General features: G+C 41.6%; 1 protein-coding gene across 3 annotated transcripts in view; it reads left to right on the top strand.

The window, feature by feature from the left end:
- FNBP1 (formin binding protein 1) overlaps nucleotides 1-19,071 on the top strand; it is a 133,471-nt gene that overhangs the window by 25,070 nt on the left and 89,330 nt on the right. The window lies entirely within an intron of this gene.

Here is a 19,071-nt window from a genome sequence, read left to right as displayed (position 1 = left end):
TATAAAATGATGTAACCAGAGAAACTCAATTCATGTCCTGCTTAAGATGCTTTTGTTGATATGACAAAAAAATAGACTCCAATCAACTTATTGATGGTTTTCAGTGAAAGCAGTGAATCCTTATAGGCCTGAACAACTTAGGTTGCTTTGTACAGTACTTTCTCCTAGAAAGCAATGCTGAAAATTACCATATGTCTATTTTGCAAACAGCCAGCTAACCTCAACCTTAATCTGCAGTTAATATTTTTTATTAAAGATTTCATATACTGTACATCTATTTTTTTTAATTAAAAGGAACTGTTGTATGATGTTCATAGCAGAGGTTAAGCTTAGAAAGCACTTAGCACATTTTGGATATTACTGCAGTGTAAATTAATAGTTGTTTTCATGTTTATGCATAAAATGCACATGCAAAAAAAGGGAACAAAATCCTGACTCTTTCTTCCCTTAATGGCTAGTCGGATAAAGAAATACACGTAAGATTGGATTTTGATCTCTTGTGCATTCCCACTGATCTGACCCTCCAGGTAGACCCCTTGGTTGTAGTGAGATTGTTTGTGTAGGCCAAAGTAGTACTTGCTGTTCATAGAGGTAGCAAAATCCAGCCCATAATATAAAACCCTAATGGTATTTTAGTAGTACTTTCAAACTGTTTTTACTCGTGTTCTTTAAAAGCAGAAAGGAACCAAAGAGATGGTTTGAATGGATCTATGAATTGACCATTTTGACAGTGCTGCCAGAATACAAGTTAGAAAAGCTCACAAGGAGGCCGTATTTTTTTTTTTTTTAGCGCTGGGCAATTTGATTTTTAGATACACAGTACGAGTGCCAGTTTGAGGTGGGAATAAAATACAGGAAAGATAGCTAGGTCTCCCTGTGTGCTGGGAGATTTGTTGAATGAGAGCGCGTATATGTTTTTAAAAGTTCTCAGAAATGGTTATGTTTTAATACTTTTAAGGGACACAACATTGTTTTTAAGGCTGTGCGCCATATTAGATCTGTGCTACAGCCGCCACTGATACAAGAGATTGGAAATAAAATTTGGAGTGAAAAGTCTCATGATGTTCTTAGTCTAAGAGAAGTATATTGCAAATTTGCATCCTTGTTTGTTTTCTGTTATGTAAAAACAGCGATTCCTCATGTTTTAAGAGGAGATAGAGGTCTGCAGTACTGTATTTAATTTTTATTGTAACTTCTAAAATCAAACATCCTTAACACAACAGTAAAACATCCCCTTTTTTGATACATTTGTTTTGAAGGGAAGTGCTACAAACCCACCTTAAATCCTTTAAAATAAATAAATAAATAGGCCAATAATAAATAATCTACCGTACAGCTCAGACGCTCTCCATGTAATAGAAGCTATCAGGCCCTGTACTACTTGGATATTTGTTCTCTTCTGCTAATTGTAGTAAGTGTATTGTAGGAAAAGGGTGTGTGTGTTAAAATGGGGAAAGATTTGATTCCCTCCCCCCCTGTACAAATTTGGAGACTCGTTTCCAGTTGTCCCAGGAACCCCAGGAGACGAGCCTCTCACCCTGTGGGTAAAATACAACCCTGTGCAACAGGTTCTGCAAACGAGCTGTGTACTACACAAATCCTGCTTATTCACAGTATCGTTACCACCAGGAGTAAGTAGAGCCTCAAGGCTCCAGCTCCATTCTGCTAGGCACAGTGCACTCATAATAAGGTATTTCTGGTTTCTGTCCTGAAGTGCTTACAATCCAAGTAAAAAGCAACAGAGATATGCACCACATACTCCGGGAGAAAAATGAAATGAGTGAAGCTGATGTGTCTTTAATTTACCCCTCCATTTCATGGCAGCTTCTGCTTTGGAAGAAATGGGGTGAAGTTGCAAACAGCTTTTTAATGAAAACACTGACCTAATTTTGATGATAAACTAAAGCTGGTGAATTTGGGCTCCAAGTCTAAGGCAAAGTATTAATCATATTACTGCAGTTTCTTAACTTTAAACTCAGTATGCTACAATAATAAAGATACTGTTCTGAGGATCTAATAGGATATCTTGGTTCACTTAATAGTATTAAAAATCCATGTGCTTGACAAGCTGTCTTCAAAGAGTTATTTACCCCATATACAAATTAATTCCCCTTCAAATAAATTACCGTGGAATACGAAGCATATAACAACATCAATATTTAATGGCATCTGCTAAAACCCTCCAGGGTTAGACTTTCAAAGTAGTGTGTGGGTGATACGCACGCAACTCAGATAAAGAGATAGTAGGATTTGTACGTGCACTTTCCACAAAAGGAGTTGATTACTTGCTTCTTAAAGGCTAAGTTGTGAGGTGACCTACATGCTCATGCAGGAGAAAGAGGAGACCCCTTACTGTCCTGGCTGGGCTCCCTGATTTGTGAGTTGGCGTGTGAAGTTAGGGCTGCCACCAAATGCCCGTTACTCCAGGGGACAGGGGAAAGGGATGAGTTTTAGATCCACCGCTCCCTAGCACACGTAACTGAGCCAATTTGCAGAGAAGGAAATAAGCTGGAAAAGGGCTGGTATAGCGGCTTTCTCTATGCAGGAAGGAGGAAGTGGGGACAGAATTGGGACACAATCACGCTTTGCTTCTTGCTCTGTACCTGGGGCAGTGCTGCTCCCAATTTATGGTACATTAGAAGGTGCCAATCCAGCTCTGAGATGTTTGCACTTAATATTTCACCTTCACTATAATTATGCTGTTATGAGTTTGTTACGCTGCAGATTGGTTTTGTAGAAAAGTGGATTGCAAGGGATTTACATATAGTTTACAGGCACTGCTTATTATAAGCAGACAGCTAGAGTTTAGAGACATTTGTCCTTATGAATTCATTATTTTTTGGAAAAGAATCAAACGTCTGTTAGACTTCCTCCCACGGTGCTGGTTGGAAAAGAGCAGCTATATATTTTGCCATTGTTTTTAGTACTTCACATATTTGTTATTGCCACAGTAGGAAAAAAACACAAGACAGTATGCTAATGATCAGCATTCTTGCTCTCCTGTGCATGAACTACATGCTTTGTTGTGATGGGTTTATGCCTAAATTTGAGTAAAACATTCAGAAAGGAGAAGCCAGGAACGTATAACTGTGAAGTTCCGTTTTTGGCATTGCATAAAAAATAAGACTTCTTACATCACAAAAGTGTTATGCATTTCTGTAGCCATGGTGGGGAAACTATGATTTAAATAATTTTTTTAGTTAAGAGTCACACTCAGGATAAATTATTTGGATAACTGTGCTCCATTCCATATGCTATAATTACTGATGGAATTAATCCACATTTTGATCAGCATGATCATAAAGCTATGTTGATTATTTTTAGGTCACAGGAATCTTTTAATAACATCAGCATTTTGTAGTCATCTTTGTGTGTTATGTAGGGGTTTTGTCATTGTCCCCTCCATTAGTCTGAAGTACAAAAAGCTGCTTTCCACTTGAGAAACTGTGGCACACTTTCAGAATGCTTCTTTGGTGCCTCAAAGGGGTTTTTTTTCCAGCCCATTACTACATTCAGATCACAGTACAAGCAGCTTGAGTTCTGAATGAAATGGTTCAGCGGATGAATTTGTGCAGAATATGAATTTGCTAGCGCTTCCAAACGTTAGCAAATATTAGCTATGTTTTCAGTTTTCTCAGCTCTTTTCCAAAGAGTTTTTAATACTTTATTGTCTCTTGTAGTTGTTGCTCAGCTTTGACGTCTGTGCTTTGAGAGCTTTGATTGAAACTGCTCTATATCCAAGGCTTAGTGAAGTCAGTGGGAGTCTTTCCTGTTGGAAAACTAACACTTTGGCCTGGCTCCTCACTGTGCCGTAGGTTTAGTTGTTATCACTTCAGTATCTACCCGATACATGGCGATTCTAATACTACTCTTTCAAAATATGCAGCACTTGTTAGTCGCTAATAAGGTGCCACTGTGCCCTACTTTCTTCCTGACTTCAGACTAACATGGCTAACCGTCTTTTTCCAAAATACGCAATCGTACAGTTTTCAATATATATCATGTCTCATCCCAAAAGATAATTTAAGATTCCTGTATATTTCAGCTGGGTAGGCTCACAGAAATGCTGTAGGTCAGTCTCCATACCGCTAGGTTTTAATGAGATTAGGTAATCAGCAATTTGGTTTGTACTTTGCTGTATTGGAGACATCTGCTGGCCATAAATTGGCATTTATACATGTGCATACATGGCATGAAGCAACAACTCTCCTTCTACTTAGTGTATTGAATCACAGCATAAAATTAAGAAAAAAAAATTAGATTCCATTGAGCAGTTTTGAAGGAGACTAGGCATATATAGGTTTAAAGGAAATAATGTTTTTGTAGTGTGACTGAATCAGTGATTTAATAGAAAGTTATCTGGGTGAGGAAAGTGCAAGTTTGTTCTTACTGCCTGTTGCATCAGCATTAGACTAAGCATTTTAAGATTTAAGAAGTCAGCTTTCTGCTCAAAATTGGGAAGCTTCCTTTCCTTTCCTTTTTTGTGTCCTTATGACAAGGTATTTAGCAGAATTTGCAGATTCGTTGGAATCTGACAGGGTCGCAGGGAGCTAATACAAGCCTATTGCTGTCTTTGAAGTCTAGGGGTGGGTCCATCTCTGCTTTCATTGTGATGAGAGTTTTGGCTAGCATTCAGTGCTTCTGAAAATCCCAGCCTAGCTGCAAGTGTATATGTGAGAGATCTGTGTGAGAGAAAAAGAGAGAAGTGATCACAACACATTCACAAGCTACAGGAGCATGTAACTGCTTGTATTACCTCGATGTCTGCTCTGAATTTATTTTACATTGAATAACCATCCTCCTTCACATTCGGTCTCTATAAAAATAGGGATATTGACTAATTTATTTTAGTAGAATGCTGTGAGACTAATAGTGGTACAAGTGTTTCGAGGGCATAAAATGTAGGGTGATAATAATTATTGTATATGCTACAATACAAAGCATTCACACGCATTCGTGGAATTTGAGAGGTATTTAGAGATTTGTTGAAGACAAAGCCAGCAATAGCAGACAAGCTGAATAATCCTTCTTGTGCAGCTGAACTTGCTTATCCTGAGTACTAACTAATATAAAGTGGCTGGGGAAAGGGTCTATTATTTAAAGTATTGAGGAATGCTGCACTCTGCTCAGTATGAAACATGGTTTTTCTGTGATATGAAGGTTCCCAAGTGTTGCTATGCTGGTTAAGTTTCACAGTTGGTTTGCTCCCATAAAGCATCTCGATTGTTCTGTTTTAATAGGGAAGAGGTGTTATAGGGAGCAAGGTTAAAGGGTTTGCAAAGTCAGCCAGTGCCTAAATGTAGTCAGCTTCCATTTTTTTAAGACAGAATTAATTTTAGTTTAACTTATGATTCAGGCATTAAACAGGGACTCGGGAAATCTTGCTGTGCCCTAGATGCCGTTTGTGACCTTGGGCAAGTTGCTTAATCCAGTTGTGTGTCAGCTTTCCTCCTTTTGTCTGTGTTTGTCTATTTACATTAATTTCTCTAATTTGCCAGGAAATTACTCTCTAAATCTTCAGACTTGTATGGACAGCCAGAGTATGAAAGTCTGCTTTGGCCTGTTTCATGGATCCTGTTTGGTGTGTGGGAAGCACATTTTCCTTGTCCTAAATTGTGGATGGAAAGTGACCTCTCCATATTCCTGTGTGAATTACTTAATTTGATCATAAAGGAGCTAGACATAAATGTGCTTCCTGTTTCCTTTTGACTGCTCAAAATTTCCTGTACATCTCAGAGGATCTCTGATATCATTAAGTGAGTAGATCAGATGGCTGAGTTGCATCGCAGCCCTGCTATCCCTACAGAAAATTGCTTCCTTTGTTAACATGAAATGTGCGTGGGAACTTTTTTGTGCTGTAGTGTGTGTGTGGTTTAATTGCTGCTTGGTAATTTGCCTCAGATTAAATTATTCATAGTCTCCATTTGAACAAATGCTTTTGTGTGCTTTTGGTGGGTCAGCATTTTGCACAGATATTTTACTACTTTTTTCCCCCCACCTACTGCATATTAATTTATTTTTGCTGGCATCTTGTTTCGGAGAGTTACAAGAGACTTCTCTTGTGAAAAATGTACTGTAGCTTCAGAGAAGAGATTAACCCAAAAATTATTGCTTAAGAAAAAATGTTAACTTTCTTCAACTTCAGACTTTCAGTGCAGTAAACAAGAAGTGAAGGACTAAATTCTGCTGTCATGTGTGTGTGGGTGCATTGAAAATGATGGAAGTTGTACCAAATGAATAGGGAGTTCTTTTGTTTTAAAGTAATTTGTATCAATGTAGTTTGTGCTGTTGATATTAAGCCTAATTTTGCAGTCCCTTCTGAGGTAGAAGATAATTGTTTTGGGGGTTGTAGAAACAGAGTGGAAATAAATAATTTTTTATAAAACAGGGGAGGATGTATTGTAATAAATTTGTGGCCTCCTAGTCTTCCAGGAGCAACTGCTAAGCTCGTATTCCAGGTGAAGACAGGTTTCTGGGCTGCAGAGAGCAGCAGGCTCCCCTACCCCCAGGTTGTTTTTTGATATGTTAATTATGTACTTGAATAAAGTAATGGGAGAGAACTTATGGTTAACATTTCCATTAATAAAGTATAACAGTGCCAACTCTTCATAGTTGTACACTGTGTCCACTCAGAACTTCACAGTGATTGATGACAAGAATAGGATCTGGAACCTCTTCTTCTAAAAGCACAGACCTCTGCCAATTGAGCTTTGGGAAAATCTCCATTACCTGCTGGCAGTATTCAGTTTGACGCACAGCATTTCTCATAACGTTCTAGAGAGGGTAGCGGTGCATATGTGCACTGGTCCATATCTAGCTATATTTTCATTATGCTGACAGTTTGGGTAGTCTCGCATCACAAATCATTTGGTGTTCTTTACAGAGGGTGAAATGCATTCCCAGAGTTAGGCCACAATGTGATGTCTTCTGTGTAGCTAGAAATACGTTACGAACCCTTTTTTTTAGTAGTTGTAGTAGAGCCAAGAGATTGCATTATGTTATGTTACATGGGGGATTGATGCACCATTGTGTTAATTATTGTAGAAAATAGTCCAAAGTTTCCAAAGTTCATGATCTAAGAAGATGAACCAGCCCAACAATGACAGTAAACAAAGAAAACAACTTGGTTGAGTTTTTTTCCTAAGATGTGAAAGGAATTTAGCCACTCAAGTTCCACTGAAATAAGATATGTATATCAAAATCCTATGACTGGCTTTGAAAAATTTTAATTCTTTTTGCTGATTTTAACCTGTGCTTGACCTCCTAACACATTTTATCTTATGTTTTTTATTTATATTGTCAATGCATTTTTTGCTTTCAAAATAGTGCAGATGAGTGGATAACAATAAAGTATGAAATATCTGCAGTTCATCGTTTCATAAGTCATTTTGTACACTTTCATTTAAGTTGAAAATACCTCTCAATTTGCAGATGCTTAAAATGTTGGGCAGCTGCAATTACTCTCTATCAAAAAGGACAACTCTTATCCTACTTACTGGGTTAGGTCTCCTGATTTACATGCTATATCTCTATTAAAGTGGTTTTGGAAGTTCATCTTCAAGTTAAGGGAGTTGCTCAAGGGTTAAATCTTGGACATAAAATTGAATAACTAGATTATAAGTACAGAGCATTTAAGTTCTATCCTGAAGAGAGTTTTTTTTTTTTTTTGAAGCTTCTATATGGAGGACTGGCTCCACTCTGTCAGCTGGTAATAGACTTGAATATACTTAATCTTGAGGAAAGGAAAAAAGAAAGAAAAGAAAATCGGCTTCAGGGAAGGAATTTTGCTTCTTGTTTAAACATCAGGGGAGATTTGTGGCTATGTAAGAAGAAAAACTTTTTATCTCTGACTGAGTGTATCATTTTGCATTAAAGCAATTTTCTAAATGCATTTTATGGTTCCAGGAGGAACTTTCAGACTGCTGTGCTAAGCAGAATTAGTTCAACTTTTATTTTATTATAATATTTTACAGTTATAAAGCATATTTCATCCCAGTCTACTGTATAAGCACCGGTTAAGCACACCCTTCATGCAGTAAAGCGTAGCAGCTAGTTCCCTGTCCATTTTACAACACTAGGAGGGGAAATTGAATCAGAGAGTCCAGGTTGTCAAACATCTGCTCTGTTTTATAAAAATAAAATGTTATGGGTTCTGTAATGTCTGGGCAGAACAGATAGCGTATTTACTTGAATAGAAGTTTACCCTGATTATAAGGTGACCCCCCCCCCCTAATAATTAGACTCTATATATGGAAAACTTATAAATTGGTTACAGTTTTCCAGGTACAGAATCTAATTATTGGAGGTTTACCTTCATAGACATTAGGGCTGGGAGGGATCGTTGGGTCCAGCCCCCTGCCCAAGGGACAGGAAGTCAGCTGGAGTAAAATGATCCCAGCAAGGTAGGCATCCAAGTATTTCTTGAAAGAGTCCAGAGTAGGTGCTTGCACCGCTTCTGGGGGGAGTTCATTCCAGGCCCTGGGGACTCAGATGGTAAAGAAGTTTTTTCTTATGTCCAGCCTAAAACGGTCTTGTCTTCCCTTAGGGTGGCCTGGGGAACGGATGTTCTCCCAGATCCTGATGCACACCCCTTATATTCTTATAGGCTTTCACCAAGTCACCGCTAAACCTGCGCTTTTCCAGGCTGAAGAGTCCCATGGCTCTCAGCCTCTCATCGTAAGGCCTGTTTTCTTGTCCTCTAATCAGGCACGTGGCTCTCTGGAGTCTCTCAACCTTCTCCACATCCTTTCTGAATTGCAGAGCCCAGAATTGGATGCAGTACTCTAGCTGCAGCCTCACAATGACCAAGTAAAGTGGGAGGATGACTTCCTGGGTCTTGCTTGAGATGCATTGGTAGATGCAAGTCAGGGTTTTGTTTGCTTTGCCGGCTGTGGCATTGCATTGGTGGCTTATGTTCATCTTGTGGTCAGTCATGACCTCCGAGTTTCAGCCGTGGTGCTAGTGAACGTAGCACTGTCAAGCCTGTAAGTATGATGTTGGGGTTTTTTTTGCCTGAGGTGGGGTACCTTGCATTCCTCCGTGTTGAATGTTATCAGGTTTTGATCCACCCACCTTGTGAGCCTGCCGAGGTCAACCTGGGTCGCCAGCTTATCCTCTAATATGACTGTACTTCCCCATAATTTGGTGTCGTCAGCGAATTTAGCCAGTCCGCTTCTGACAGAGTCCAGATAATTTTTAAATACATTAAAGAGTACAGGTCTGAGTACAGAGCCCTGGGGCACCCCACTGGTCACCATGGACCGTGTTGATTCGGTTCCATCGACTATTACTCTCTGAGTCTGACCACAAATTTGTCCCCTTCCCACTGCTATACTAGGGAAAATAAATCTGGGGGTCAGGTAGCCCTTTGCTCTCTCTTTTCCGCCTCTAACTTTTTCCCCTGGCAGCCCCTTCTTCCTCCCCTTACTATCAGACACTACTCTCCCAGTGCACGTGGAAGTGAGGAGCAAATCTGAAAACAATAACCTTGATATTAAACATGGCTGTAGCAATTTGCATATAGTATCCATAGACTCAATTCATCCAGAATTGATGCACTTTTAAAAAAAGTTTTAACACATGTATTTTATAAACACAATGCTGAGCAGAATTTTGGCTATCTAGTATAAACTATTTTATATATTTTGTTTCAAGGGGCAAATCAGTTCCAGATTCAATTGGGCAAAGCACCTTGTTGTGCATCCACAGATGCATCACAAGCACAGTTGGAGTACTGCGTCCAGTTCTGGGCGCCGCACTTCAAAAGGAATGTGGCTAGCATTGAGAGGGTCCAGAGGAGGGCCACTTGCATGGTCAAGGGACAGCAGGGCAGGCCCTACGAGGAGAGGCTAAAGGGCCTGAACCTATTCAGCCTCCACAAGAGAAGGCTGAGAAAGGGATCTGGTGGCCGTTTACAAACTCACCAGGGGGGATCAGCGAGAATTGGGGGAGGCTCTGTTCCCCCGGGCACCCCCCCAGGGTTACTAGGAATAATATCCACAAATTGTTAGAAGATTCAGGCTGGACATCAGGAGACATTACTTTACAGTTAGGGCTGCCAGGTTGTGGAATGGGCTCCCAAGTGAGGTGGTACTCTCTTCTACCTTGGGGGTCTTCGAAAGGAGGCTGGACAGATATTTGGCTAGGGTGCTATGACCCCAGCACCTGTCCCTGCTTGGGACAGGGGGTCAGACCTGATGATCTGTTTAGGTCCCTTCTGACCCTAAGCACTATGATACTATGAAGCTCAATAGTCAAGTTGCAAATTTTGACTGAGCAGAGCTCAGTCATCAAGTCTGTGTGGCTCTACTAGGCAAGTATCTCTTTTTCCCATACCCATCTGTCAAGGGCTTTAGATACTTTCTAGATCCAGGCAGACATCCTACATGCAAGTCCCAGGCCTATGGGCCTCAGGGTTCAGGCATCCCCAGCTTTGCTTGATCTTACTACAATCTTAGCCTTTTGGCTATCTCCTCTGCTGGGTAAATTACGCATGCTACTAGTCTAAAGCCATAAAGCTCATGATTTACCATATCATTTGCTGTGCTGGGCCCCACCAGAGTCAGCACATTTCAAGTCATGGTGAGTCACAACATAGCCTACCCAGAATCCCTCTGTTGCACCCTGTCTCAGCATGGCACATACAATGGAAGGCAGGACCACACTAATTATAACACCACAGCTCAGCAGAGCTCAATGTGTGTGTATACACCAAATATCTCCCCCCCCCCCCCCCTCCCCCCGCCACCCAGAGGGTCCACGTGCTAGTTAGCTCCCCACTCATGAGAACTGAGTGTTCTTGTCACAAGTCCTGGCATACTCCAAAATTTGTGTGTGAATGAGGTGTGGGGCAACCTGGTATGGCTTCACTCATGAGGGGTGGGGCCACACTAATCATATGCCCCAGGCTGATAGGAGGCAACAGAGAGAACAATGTTGTGGCTCACCATGACTTGAAAGAGTTGGCAGTGAAGGGGACTGCGCTTAATGGGCCCTACCATATATCTTGTTCACACGGGCTTCACTAAGGAAAACAAATAGTTATAGCAAACCTAGATTTAGAAAATGCACGTGACAAAGTGGATCATGATTACATATTTGAAGTACTAGTAAAAATGGGGTTCCCAGAGAAATACATATGTTGGATAAGAGTCTTGTATAGAGAAGCAGAGAGTCAATTCTCTGCGGGCCAACTCTGTAGCTTAAAAGATGGGGGAAACTGAGGAACAGAGGTCTGGGGCTTTGTTTTCCGAAGTTCCATTTTGACATTGGCTTCACATGGCAGCATGGGTGCTTAGTACCTCTGATAATTTATGTCCTAGGTGACTTGACTGAAATGGCACAGCTAGAAATCTCACCTCAGGAATTCAGACAGATTCTGGGCTCAGAGCACCCTTTCCTATTTGAAAAAAAATCTGACTTCAAGGAAGTTGAAAAATTGAACGTTGAAAATGTATTGGACCATTTAGATATTCTAAATGAGGAACCTAATCTGATATAACCAAGAGATTATCAAGGCAGGGTTTGAGCAGAATCCCAGTTTTCCCAACCCGTAATACCGTTTAAATTACTGCTCTTGTGCATCATTATATATCAACTGTCTCGAGTTACAATATTAGCTTAAGGTGCTAATTATTTCATATGTTCAGAAAGTTCTAAATATGTCAACAGATCTATTGTTTGTACTCTAGTTAGATGATCCATATGAGCAGAAGCATTGTATGGTTTGTTTTCAGTAATTAGTACATGTTTGCCCAAAGGGGAAAGCATGTGGGCCAAGATGTTTTGTAGATTAAGTTTTAACAGCTGGCATATGAAAGGAAGCTTCAGAGACTGAGGGAGGGGGGAGAGGATAAAAATTAGTTGACAATTTTAAAGATCTAGCCATGTACCATCTGATTTATTGGGAATTGGTGCTTCAGTTAGTTCAATTATGGAATAAAAGAATGGCTGGGCAGTGACTTGATCAAAGTGGAGAGCACTAACTTAAAAGAACATTGTTAAGTTAAAAATCTCATTAGAACCACAGTGTATATTTACCCGTATTACAGAGCACCGGGCTTTTGAGAGATGTAGTTTGGAATCTCATTTCTCTAGATGTCTGAGTTATTCTTTCACCAGCAGTACAATGAAAGGTGCCAGAATCTGGTCAGTCTTGGAGCACTTGTCTACCTTCATTCAGGAGTGAGCCCAGTGAGGTCCTTGTCATTGTTCCTCTGCTGCTCTGGACATTGTCAGCAGAGGCTGAAATTTGGTCCCTTTCCTGTTCCCTCAGGGTGGATGGAAGGTAGAGCATAGCACTTCTTTTTTTAAAGCTAGTTACATAATTCTCATTAACACTAATGAGAGATATACAGAAATTATACCTTTGGGCCCAGTAGGATTCAGCAGTAGCAGCCTCTGCTTAATTTCTGAATCTGAATGCAGCCGTCTGGATCCAAAGGGCCAGATTCTGTTTTCCATTATCCCAGTGCACCTCAGGAATAAATGTTTTGAAGTCGATAGAATTGCATTTGTATTAGTGAGAGGAGAGCTGGGCCCTCAATTTAAATAACTCAGCATTCAGGAAAAGATTAGTGCTGGTTGGGTTTTGATTTCTGGCTTTGGTTGAGGTTTTGCTTTATTTAAAAAAACAAACAAAAACAAAAATAATAAAAAACCCCCTTGAAAGACAACACATTATATACTGCACTTTTGAGTTGTAAGTTAAGCATTAGCATATTTAAAAAACAGTTCCATCCCATTCTGGGATTTTTTTGTGTAAATGTTACAAGCAACATTTTATGCTTGGAAAGGAATATTTGTTTCTGACTAGGCTGCTTACGACACATGGTTCTCATTGTGGTCAAGTCATTCAGTGCCCAAAACCTCAGTGCATATAAACTTATTTGAGGGAAATTAACTGCTGTTCCAATGTGGTGGACTATGAAAAATGTCCTTAGATGCTATGAAGGAAGTGTATTTGCTAAGGGTTACACTTTCATCTTTCTCTGGCAGTGTTTTTCTATGTAATTCTCATTAGTGCTATCTTCTCTTTGAATATTTACACACTGGACAGGAAAATGTCTCTTTGTTCACTGTGTCCAGATCCTGGATTTTACAGGCAATTATTTGTCCAAACAAGTCCACAAAAACATCTGCTCCAGCCCCCTGTGCACATCATGGGGTACAATTCCTGTGGTACATTGTTGGGTTTTTTTTAAGCAGGAAGAAGGTAAGAGACAAGGACATCAGTAATGCTTGAGCCACTTTAATGACAGGGATTTGTTAGTAAAATATGCCCAGCTGATCCTGATTTAAGGGCCACAAAGCTGCACTGAACTCCCTTTGAACTTGGTTCACCTATTGACTTCAGCAGGCGATGAATCCGGTCCATAACCTCTTAGTGCAGCCTTTTCAAGAAAATGTGCCCATTTCAGCAGAAATCTGGTAGCCCTCCCATGCTGATAATACCAAAGGGTAGAAACCACCATCCTCCTCCATTATCCCATACGTCAATATACGCACTCCCACCTGGACTCCTTAACCTGTTTGCTTCATAAGAAGCTCTTCTCTCTTGCAATCAGAAGCTTCACATCCATTTTTCTCACCAGCAAACAGATATCTTGCTGTCCAACTTCTTCTCTGACTCAGTCACCCTCACTTCACCAGTTTTCTCCTTTGTCTGATCTGTTTGCTTCCTCCTGCACGTCCACCCCCCAAATTCACTTCTCTTGGCTGTCTTGCATCACAGGAGGGTCTGATTTTAAAGGTACAGCAGCAATGGCCTCTTCCCCTCTCTTCCAGCTCTGCTTTAAGCCTTCTTCTGACAGTACCTGCCTCCCCTGTCTTCCTGTCAGATCTGTTTGCTTTGCTGCTTCACCTGGAGAGCCTGGGGGTTTTGCTTTACCCTCTCCCCAGCTTGAGGAAAAGGAAAATGCAGCTGAGCGTAAGGGGAAGAGAGAAGCGGGGTTGGCTGCAGGGTATTAGTATAGAAATGCTCTGGGGCTAATCTCACTTGGGCTGGGATGAGACAAGGAGAGACAGCCCATGAACAAAAAGCAAACAGGATTCAGCTGAGGATGCTGCACCTGCTCCCCCCCACCCCCATGTCGTCACTCGGCTTTGAGACAGTGGGTGGAGGTCCCCACATGGGCCCAGCAGTCTAGCAGCAGCAACACTAACTCAGATGCTGTCTGGCAGCTAGGCTCCCGCTGTGCTTTAAGGTTTTCTTTCCAGCAAAGGGAGCTAGAGACTTTTTAAAGAAACTTAGTTTCAGCAGCCATTGTCCGGCTTGTCCAGTGAAGCTTCCTCCTCACTCATTTAGAGGAATGGGATCTTGTGCTGCTGCCTTTAATAGGTGCTGGTTTGGGTCATGAATACAGCTGGTTGCACTGTGCTCCCAGTGACCTGTTAGATAGGCAGAAGTGTCCAGAGTCATAGATTGTAAAGCTGGAAGGGACCTCGGAAGATCATCGGGTCCAGCCCCTGCACCAAGCAACTGGAGTCAAGTGACCCCAGCAGGGTGACTGGGGTCTTGAAGATTTCCAGGGTAGGCAATTGCACCACCTCTGGAGGGAGCTTATTCCACAGTCTGGACACCTTGACTGTGAAGAAGTTTTTCCCAATGTTGAACCTGAAACGGTCTTCCAGGAGTTTGTGGCCATTACTCCTGGTTTTCCCCAAGGGTGCCCTGGTGAACAGCTGTTCACCGAGCCCTTGATATACTCCCCTAATGTAGTGGTAAGCTGCTACCAAGTTCCCTCAGCCTTCTCTTTTTCAGGTTGAAGAGTCCCAGGTCCCTCAGCCTTTCCTTGTCTGGCTTGCCATGCAAGTCTATGATCATATGGGTGTCTCTTCTCTGGAATCTCTCAAGCTTGTCCATGTCCTTGTTAAAGTGCGGCCCCCAGAACTGGACGCAGTACTCCAGCTGTGGTCTGACCAGTGCTGAGTATAGTGGAAGGATCGCTTCCTTGGTTTTGCTGGCGATGCATTGATTGATTCACGCCACTGTATTGTTTCCCTGCCGGCTCATATTCATACTGTGGTCTACTATTACTCCCAGCTTCCTTTCATTCGTGGTGCCGGTCAGTTTGGCGCCGCCAAGCCTGTAGGTGTGTTGGACGTTGTTCGTCCCCAGGTGGAGCACTTTACATTTCTCAACGTTGAACTTCATCTGGTTCTGATCTGCCCAACTTGCTAGCCTGTCTAGGTCCGCCTGTATCGGTAGCCTATCTTCAAGCATGACCATGCTCCCCCATAACTTGGTGGTGTCCACAAAGTTAGCCAGTGAGCTCTTCACCCCCATATGCAAATCATTGATAAAAGTTTTGAAAAGTACTGGACCAAGCACCAACCCCTGCAGGACACCGCTGGCCACTTCTTGCCAGGATGACACAGATCCATCCATTAGGACTCTCTGGGTCCTATCCCGCAGCCAGTTTCCCACCCACCTGACTGTCTCAGAGTCAAGCCCACAATCCTCCAATTTTCTTGCAAAGACATTGTGGGATACCAGATCAAAGGCTCTTTGGAAGTCAAGGTATACAGTGTTGACTTCCTCTCTCTTGTTCAGGTGGTGAGTTACCTGGTCATAAAAGGAGATGAGGTTGGTAAGGCAAGAGCTGCCCATGACAAAGCCATGTTAGCTGTTGTTCAGCTTGCATCCCACCTTCTGCAAGCTTTATCACAGATAGACTCCTTGGTGAACTTTTCCAGGTTTTTCCCTGGGATAGAAGTTAGGCTAATTGGCCTATAGTTATCTGGGTCTTCCCTTCTGCTCTTCTTGTGGATTGGCATAACATTGGGCCTCTTCTAGTACTCAGGGACTTCTCTAGAGCACCACAAGTTTTAGAAGAGTTTTGCCAGGGGTTCCACAATAACTTTGGCCAGCTCCTTCAGCACCTGCGGATGAAGTTCATCTGGTCCTGCTGACTTATATATGTCTAATTTTTTTAATTGATCACACCTCACTTCTATGGCAATAGTAGGAAGGTGGTCATTCCTACCCTGCTTATTCTGCACCCTACCTGGCATCATTTTTCCCTAGGCCCAGTGAAATACCGAGGCAAAGTAGTCATTCAGGAGTTCAGTTTTCTCCTGAGTGCTGGTAACCAGCTGCTCCCTCTGAAGAATCTTTCTACTGAAGCAGTCATGTTCTACAAGACTTTCCCAAGTGTCCCCTTTTGTTTCTCTCAAAAATAATAGAGATGTTAAGTGGAATAAGTAAATAAATGCCAGTTTAAGGAAGGCAAAGGTTTGTAGCTTGCTGTGTTGCATTGTGGCCCAGAGTGGTAGAGACTCCAGAGCCTGATACTATTTTAGGGTTTGGTGGTGCTAATTGCTTTGCCTAAAAATAGATTGAAAACTCTCCACCAGCATACAGAAATATCCAGCATCTAAATAATTGGATGCTGGCCCCACCTAGTTTTACTGTGGGATAGGGTTTGGTTTTTTTATTAGAAGTCTCAGTTTCAGTGTGCTCCATATGCATATTAAAGGTCTGATGGTGCTGTCATAAGAGCCTGACTTGCCTCAGCTTGCTGGCCATGAATTCCCCTTTGCTTTACTACAGCTGTCCTGCCTGCTGTGTGTTGGACTGTGATTTGCAAAGGCACATAGCATTTGTCAAATTGTACGCCCATTGAAGCCAGCGGTAAAACTCCCATTGACCACAAAAGGGAGCAAGGTTTGGCCAGGGATGAGTTCTCCCCACGGCACTTGAGACCAGCCCTGCTTCCTGATTGCTGTCAAGTTTATGTGGAGCAGCCTTTTGGCAGGGGCTAGTATACTGTTGAAAGCAAGAAGCCCCTCTTGCCTCATTAGGCCCCTCCATGGACTGGCATGCATTGTTTTTTATATCAGATACAACTGCTGTGGAAATAGAGATTTCATATTGCATTATAGCTCCAGCAGAGTGCTAGGAAAACAGGGATTGCTTCTTCTAAGTTTGATGCTGAAAGCATCAAACACAATTTGTGTGTTTATTTACAATGTTTACAAGGCTTACAAATTAATTTACAATGTTACAGGGGCAAGGAGAACAAGTAGAGGAGAGATTATCTAGTAACACAAAGCATGCCTCAATTTAAAAAAAGAACCATCTGCAACCTTTAATTCCTGGGAGGTCACAGAGATTCAAGATAGTTGTTTTTTGGTTTGAAATTTGCTCAGGTGCCCAGTGATATGACATTTTTTTTTCCTGTCCAGGTTAAGATTAACTTGGGCACATCTAGAATGATATAGAAATAAACAGCTGTTAGCCCTTGTGAAAACCAGTCTTGAGGGATGAGGATGAATTGAGGGTGTGTGTAGAAGTAGATCTGTTTCTGGGTTTTGTTGTTTAACTCGAACTGAAATGTTTAGTGCGTCAAGGTGAAATGTCAGGGAGGATGCACAAAATGAAACATCTCTCATGAATGGAAGGGCAGCAAGTAAAATATAAGGGATCAGAAACACCTCTGTCTGTGAGCCAGTAGGATTTACTCTGCTTTCGTCCCTTCCCGTGTCCCCATGAAACATCCGTTAATGCAACAGTAGTATCTGAATGGAAAGAATGCACTCCTTTTCTGCTAGGCAGTCCTGTAGTGCTATTTCTTCTTATCTACAGTGCATGAAGTAAAAGGATACAGTGTCTTAATATCCCATGTCATTCCAATATAATGGGGATTTGCTTAATTTTCATAACCTAAGAACTGTACTGACTTGAGACTTTTTATATAGGAAGTCAGTGTTTGTTAAGTCAGGCAAACTCAAGTGCTTCTTTATTTCTGCTCACCTGTATTTTCAGAACGGTTCTTGCAATATCACTCTACATTTAGTCTTTGATTATTCATGTGTTTTAAAACTGCTATTATGTTTGGACACTTGTTATAGGTGCCTGTGATGGATTTAAACCCGTGTTGTGTTCTGTTCACACCACAATGCCACGTGAATTTAATTGGGCCTAGGAGGCTTTCATCATCTTGTTAATTCTTTTTTTAATTTGCAGTTGTTAAAACACAGAATTAAAAAAAGAGAAAATGAATATGCTAATGACACAGGAAAGTGTTTGTTTGATCTTCACTTTTTTTTATTCCTTTTTGGGGTGGGGGGAAGAAGAGGGAAGTATTGGGATAGGGCAAAAAAGCATGCTAGGCAGAGGTGACAATGTTTTATACCCTATCATTATCAAGCCTTTGACTTTTGGGGGGGTTTGTTATTTTATTTTTAGCTAGTCTGGAAAACATGACTTTTTTGGGGGAAGGGAGAAGAAACCCCAGTGTGTTTAAAAATTTGCCCCTGAGAATTAGGAATGTCCTCAGCCATTTTGAACCTTGCCTGGCCACAGTTGTTTTATTCTGTTGCTGGTTGCTACAGGTGAAATGACAATACTGAACAGAGGCAGACAAAGTTCCTTGGGTGAATCTGATATCTTTTATTAGACCGACCCAAATAGTTGGAAAATAATTATTAAGCAAGCTTTTGGGTTCAAAAACCCTTCGTCAGGCTAAGGAAGTTTCAGCGGTTGGTGTGTGCTCTACCTTGATGGAATGAAAAGTAAAGAAGCCGGAGGCTGGGCTGGTATGCATACAAGACAGGTAGTCAGTGAAAATGTTGATTGAGGAGTCAATGGGTGAGAGACAGGCTGGGGGGAGGGGGCACAAGAGAGTTGTAGCAGGTAAAAGTGGAGAGGTACCTGAGGAGTCAGATGTCAGGAAGGGTGTAGTGTGTCATAAATCCAATGTCTATATTGAGTCCATGAGTTTCTGCATCTAGGAGGTTGATGAAGTGAAGTTCATGGGTCCATCTGTGAAAAATGGTTTGTAAATTCCCTCTGAGGATCAGGACTAAGATACTGGAGAAAGAGTGGTTCTCTTGTGAGAAATGTGCCCCCACAGGTAATTGGGTATTCTTGTCTTTGCTAGATTTCCAGTGTGCATTCATTCTGGTGTGCAGTTGTTGTTTGGTCTCTCTGAACAAAGATGGTTTAACTTCCCCTCCTTAGCACGTTAGTTTGCATTTGCAACACAGTACTAAGTCTGTCTCCACGCTGCCTGTGTCTAAACTAGCATTTTTTTCAGTGTCCCATGATTTTCTCTGTCACCAGAGAAA

The sequence above is a fragment of the Alligator sinensis genome, unplaced genomic scaffold (assembly GCF_000455745.1).
Source record: "Alligator sinensis unplaced genomic scaffold, ASM45574v1 scaffold388_2, whole genome shotgun sequence".
Classification (NCBI taxonomy): domain Eukaryota; kingdom Metazoa; phylum Chordata; order Crocodylia; family Alligatoridae; genus Alligator; species Alligator sinensis.
Note: the sequence above shows the minus strand (reverse complement) of the source record. Positions and strands in the feature narration are given on the sequence as shown.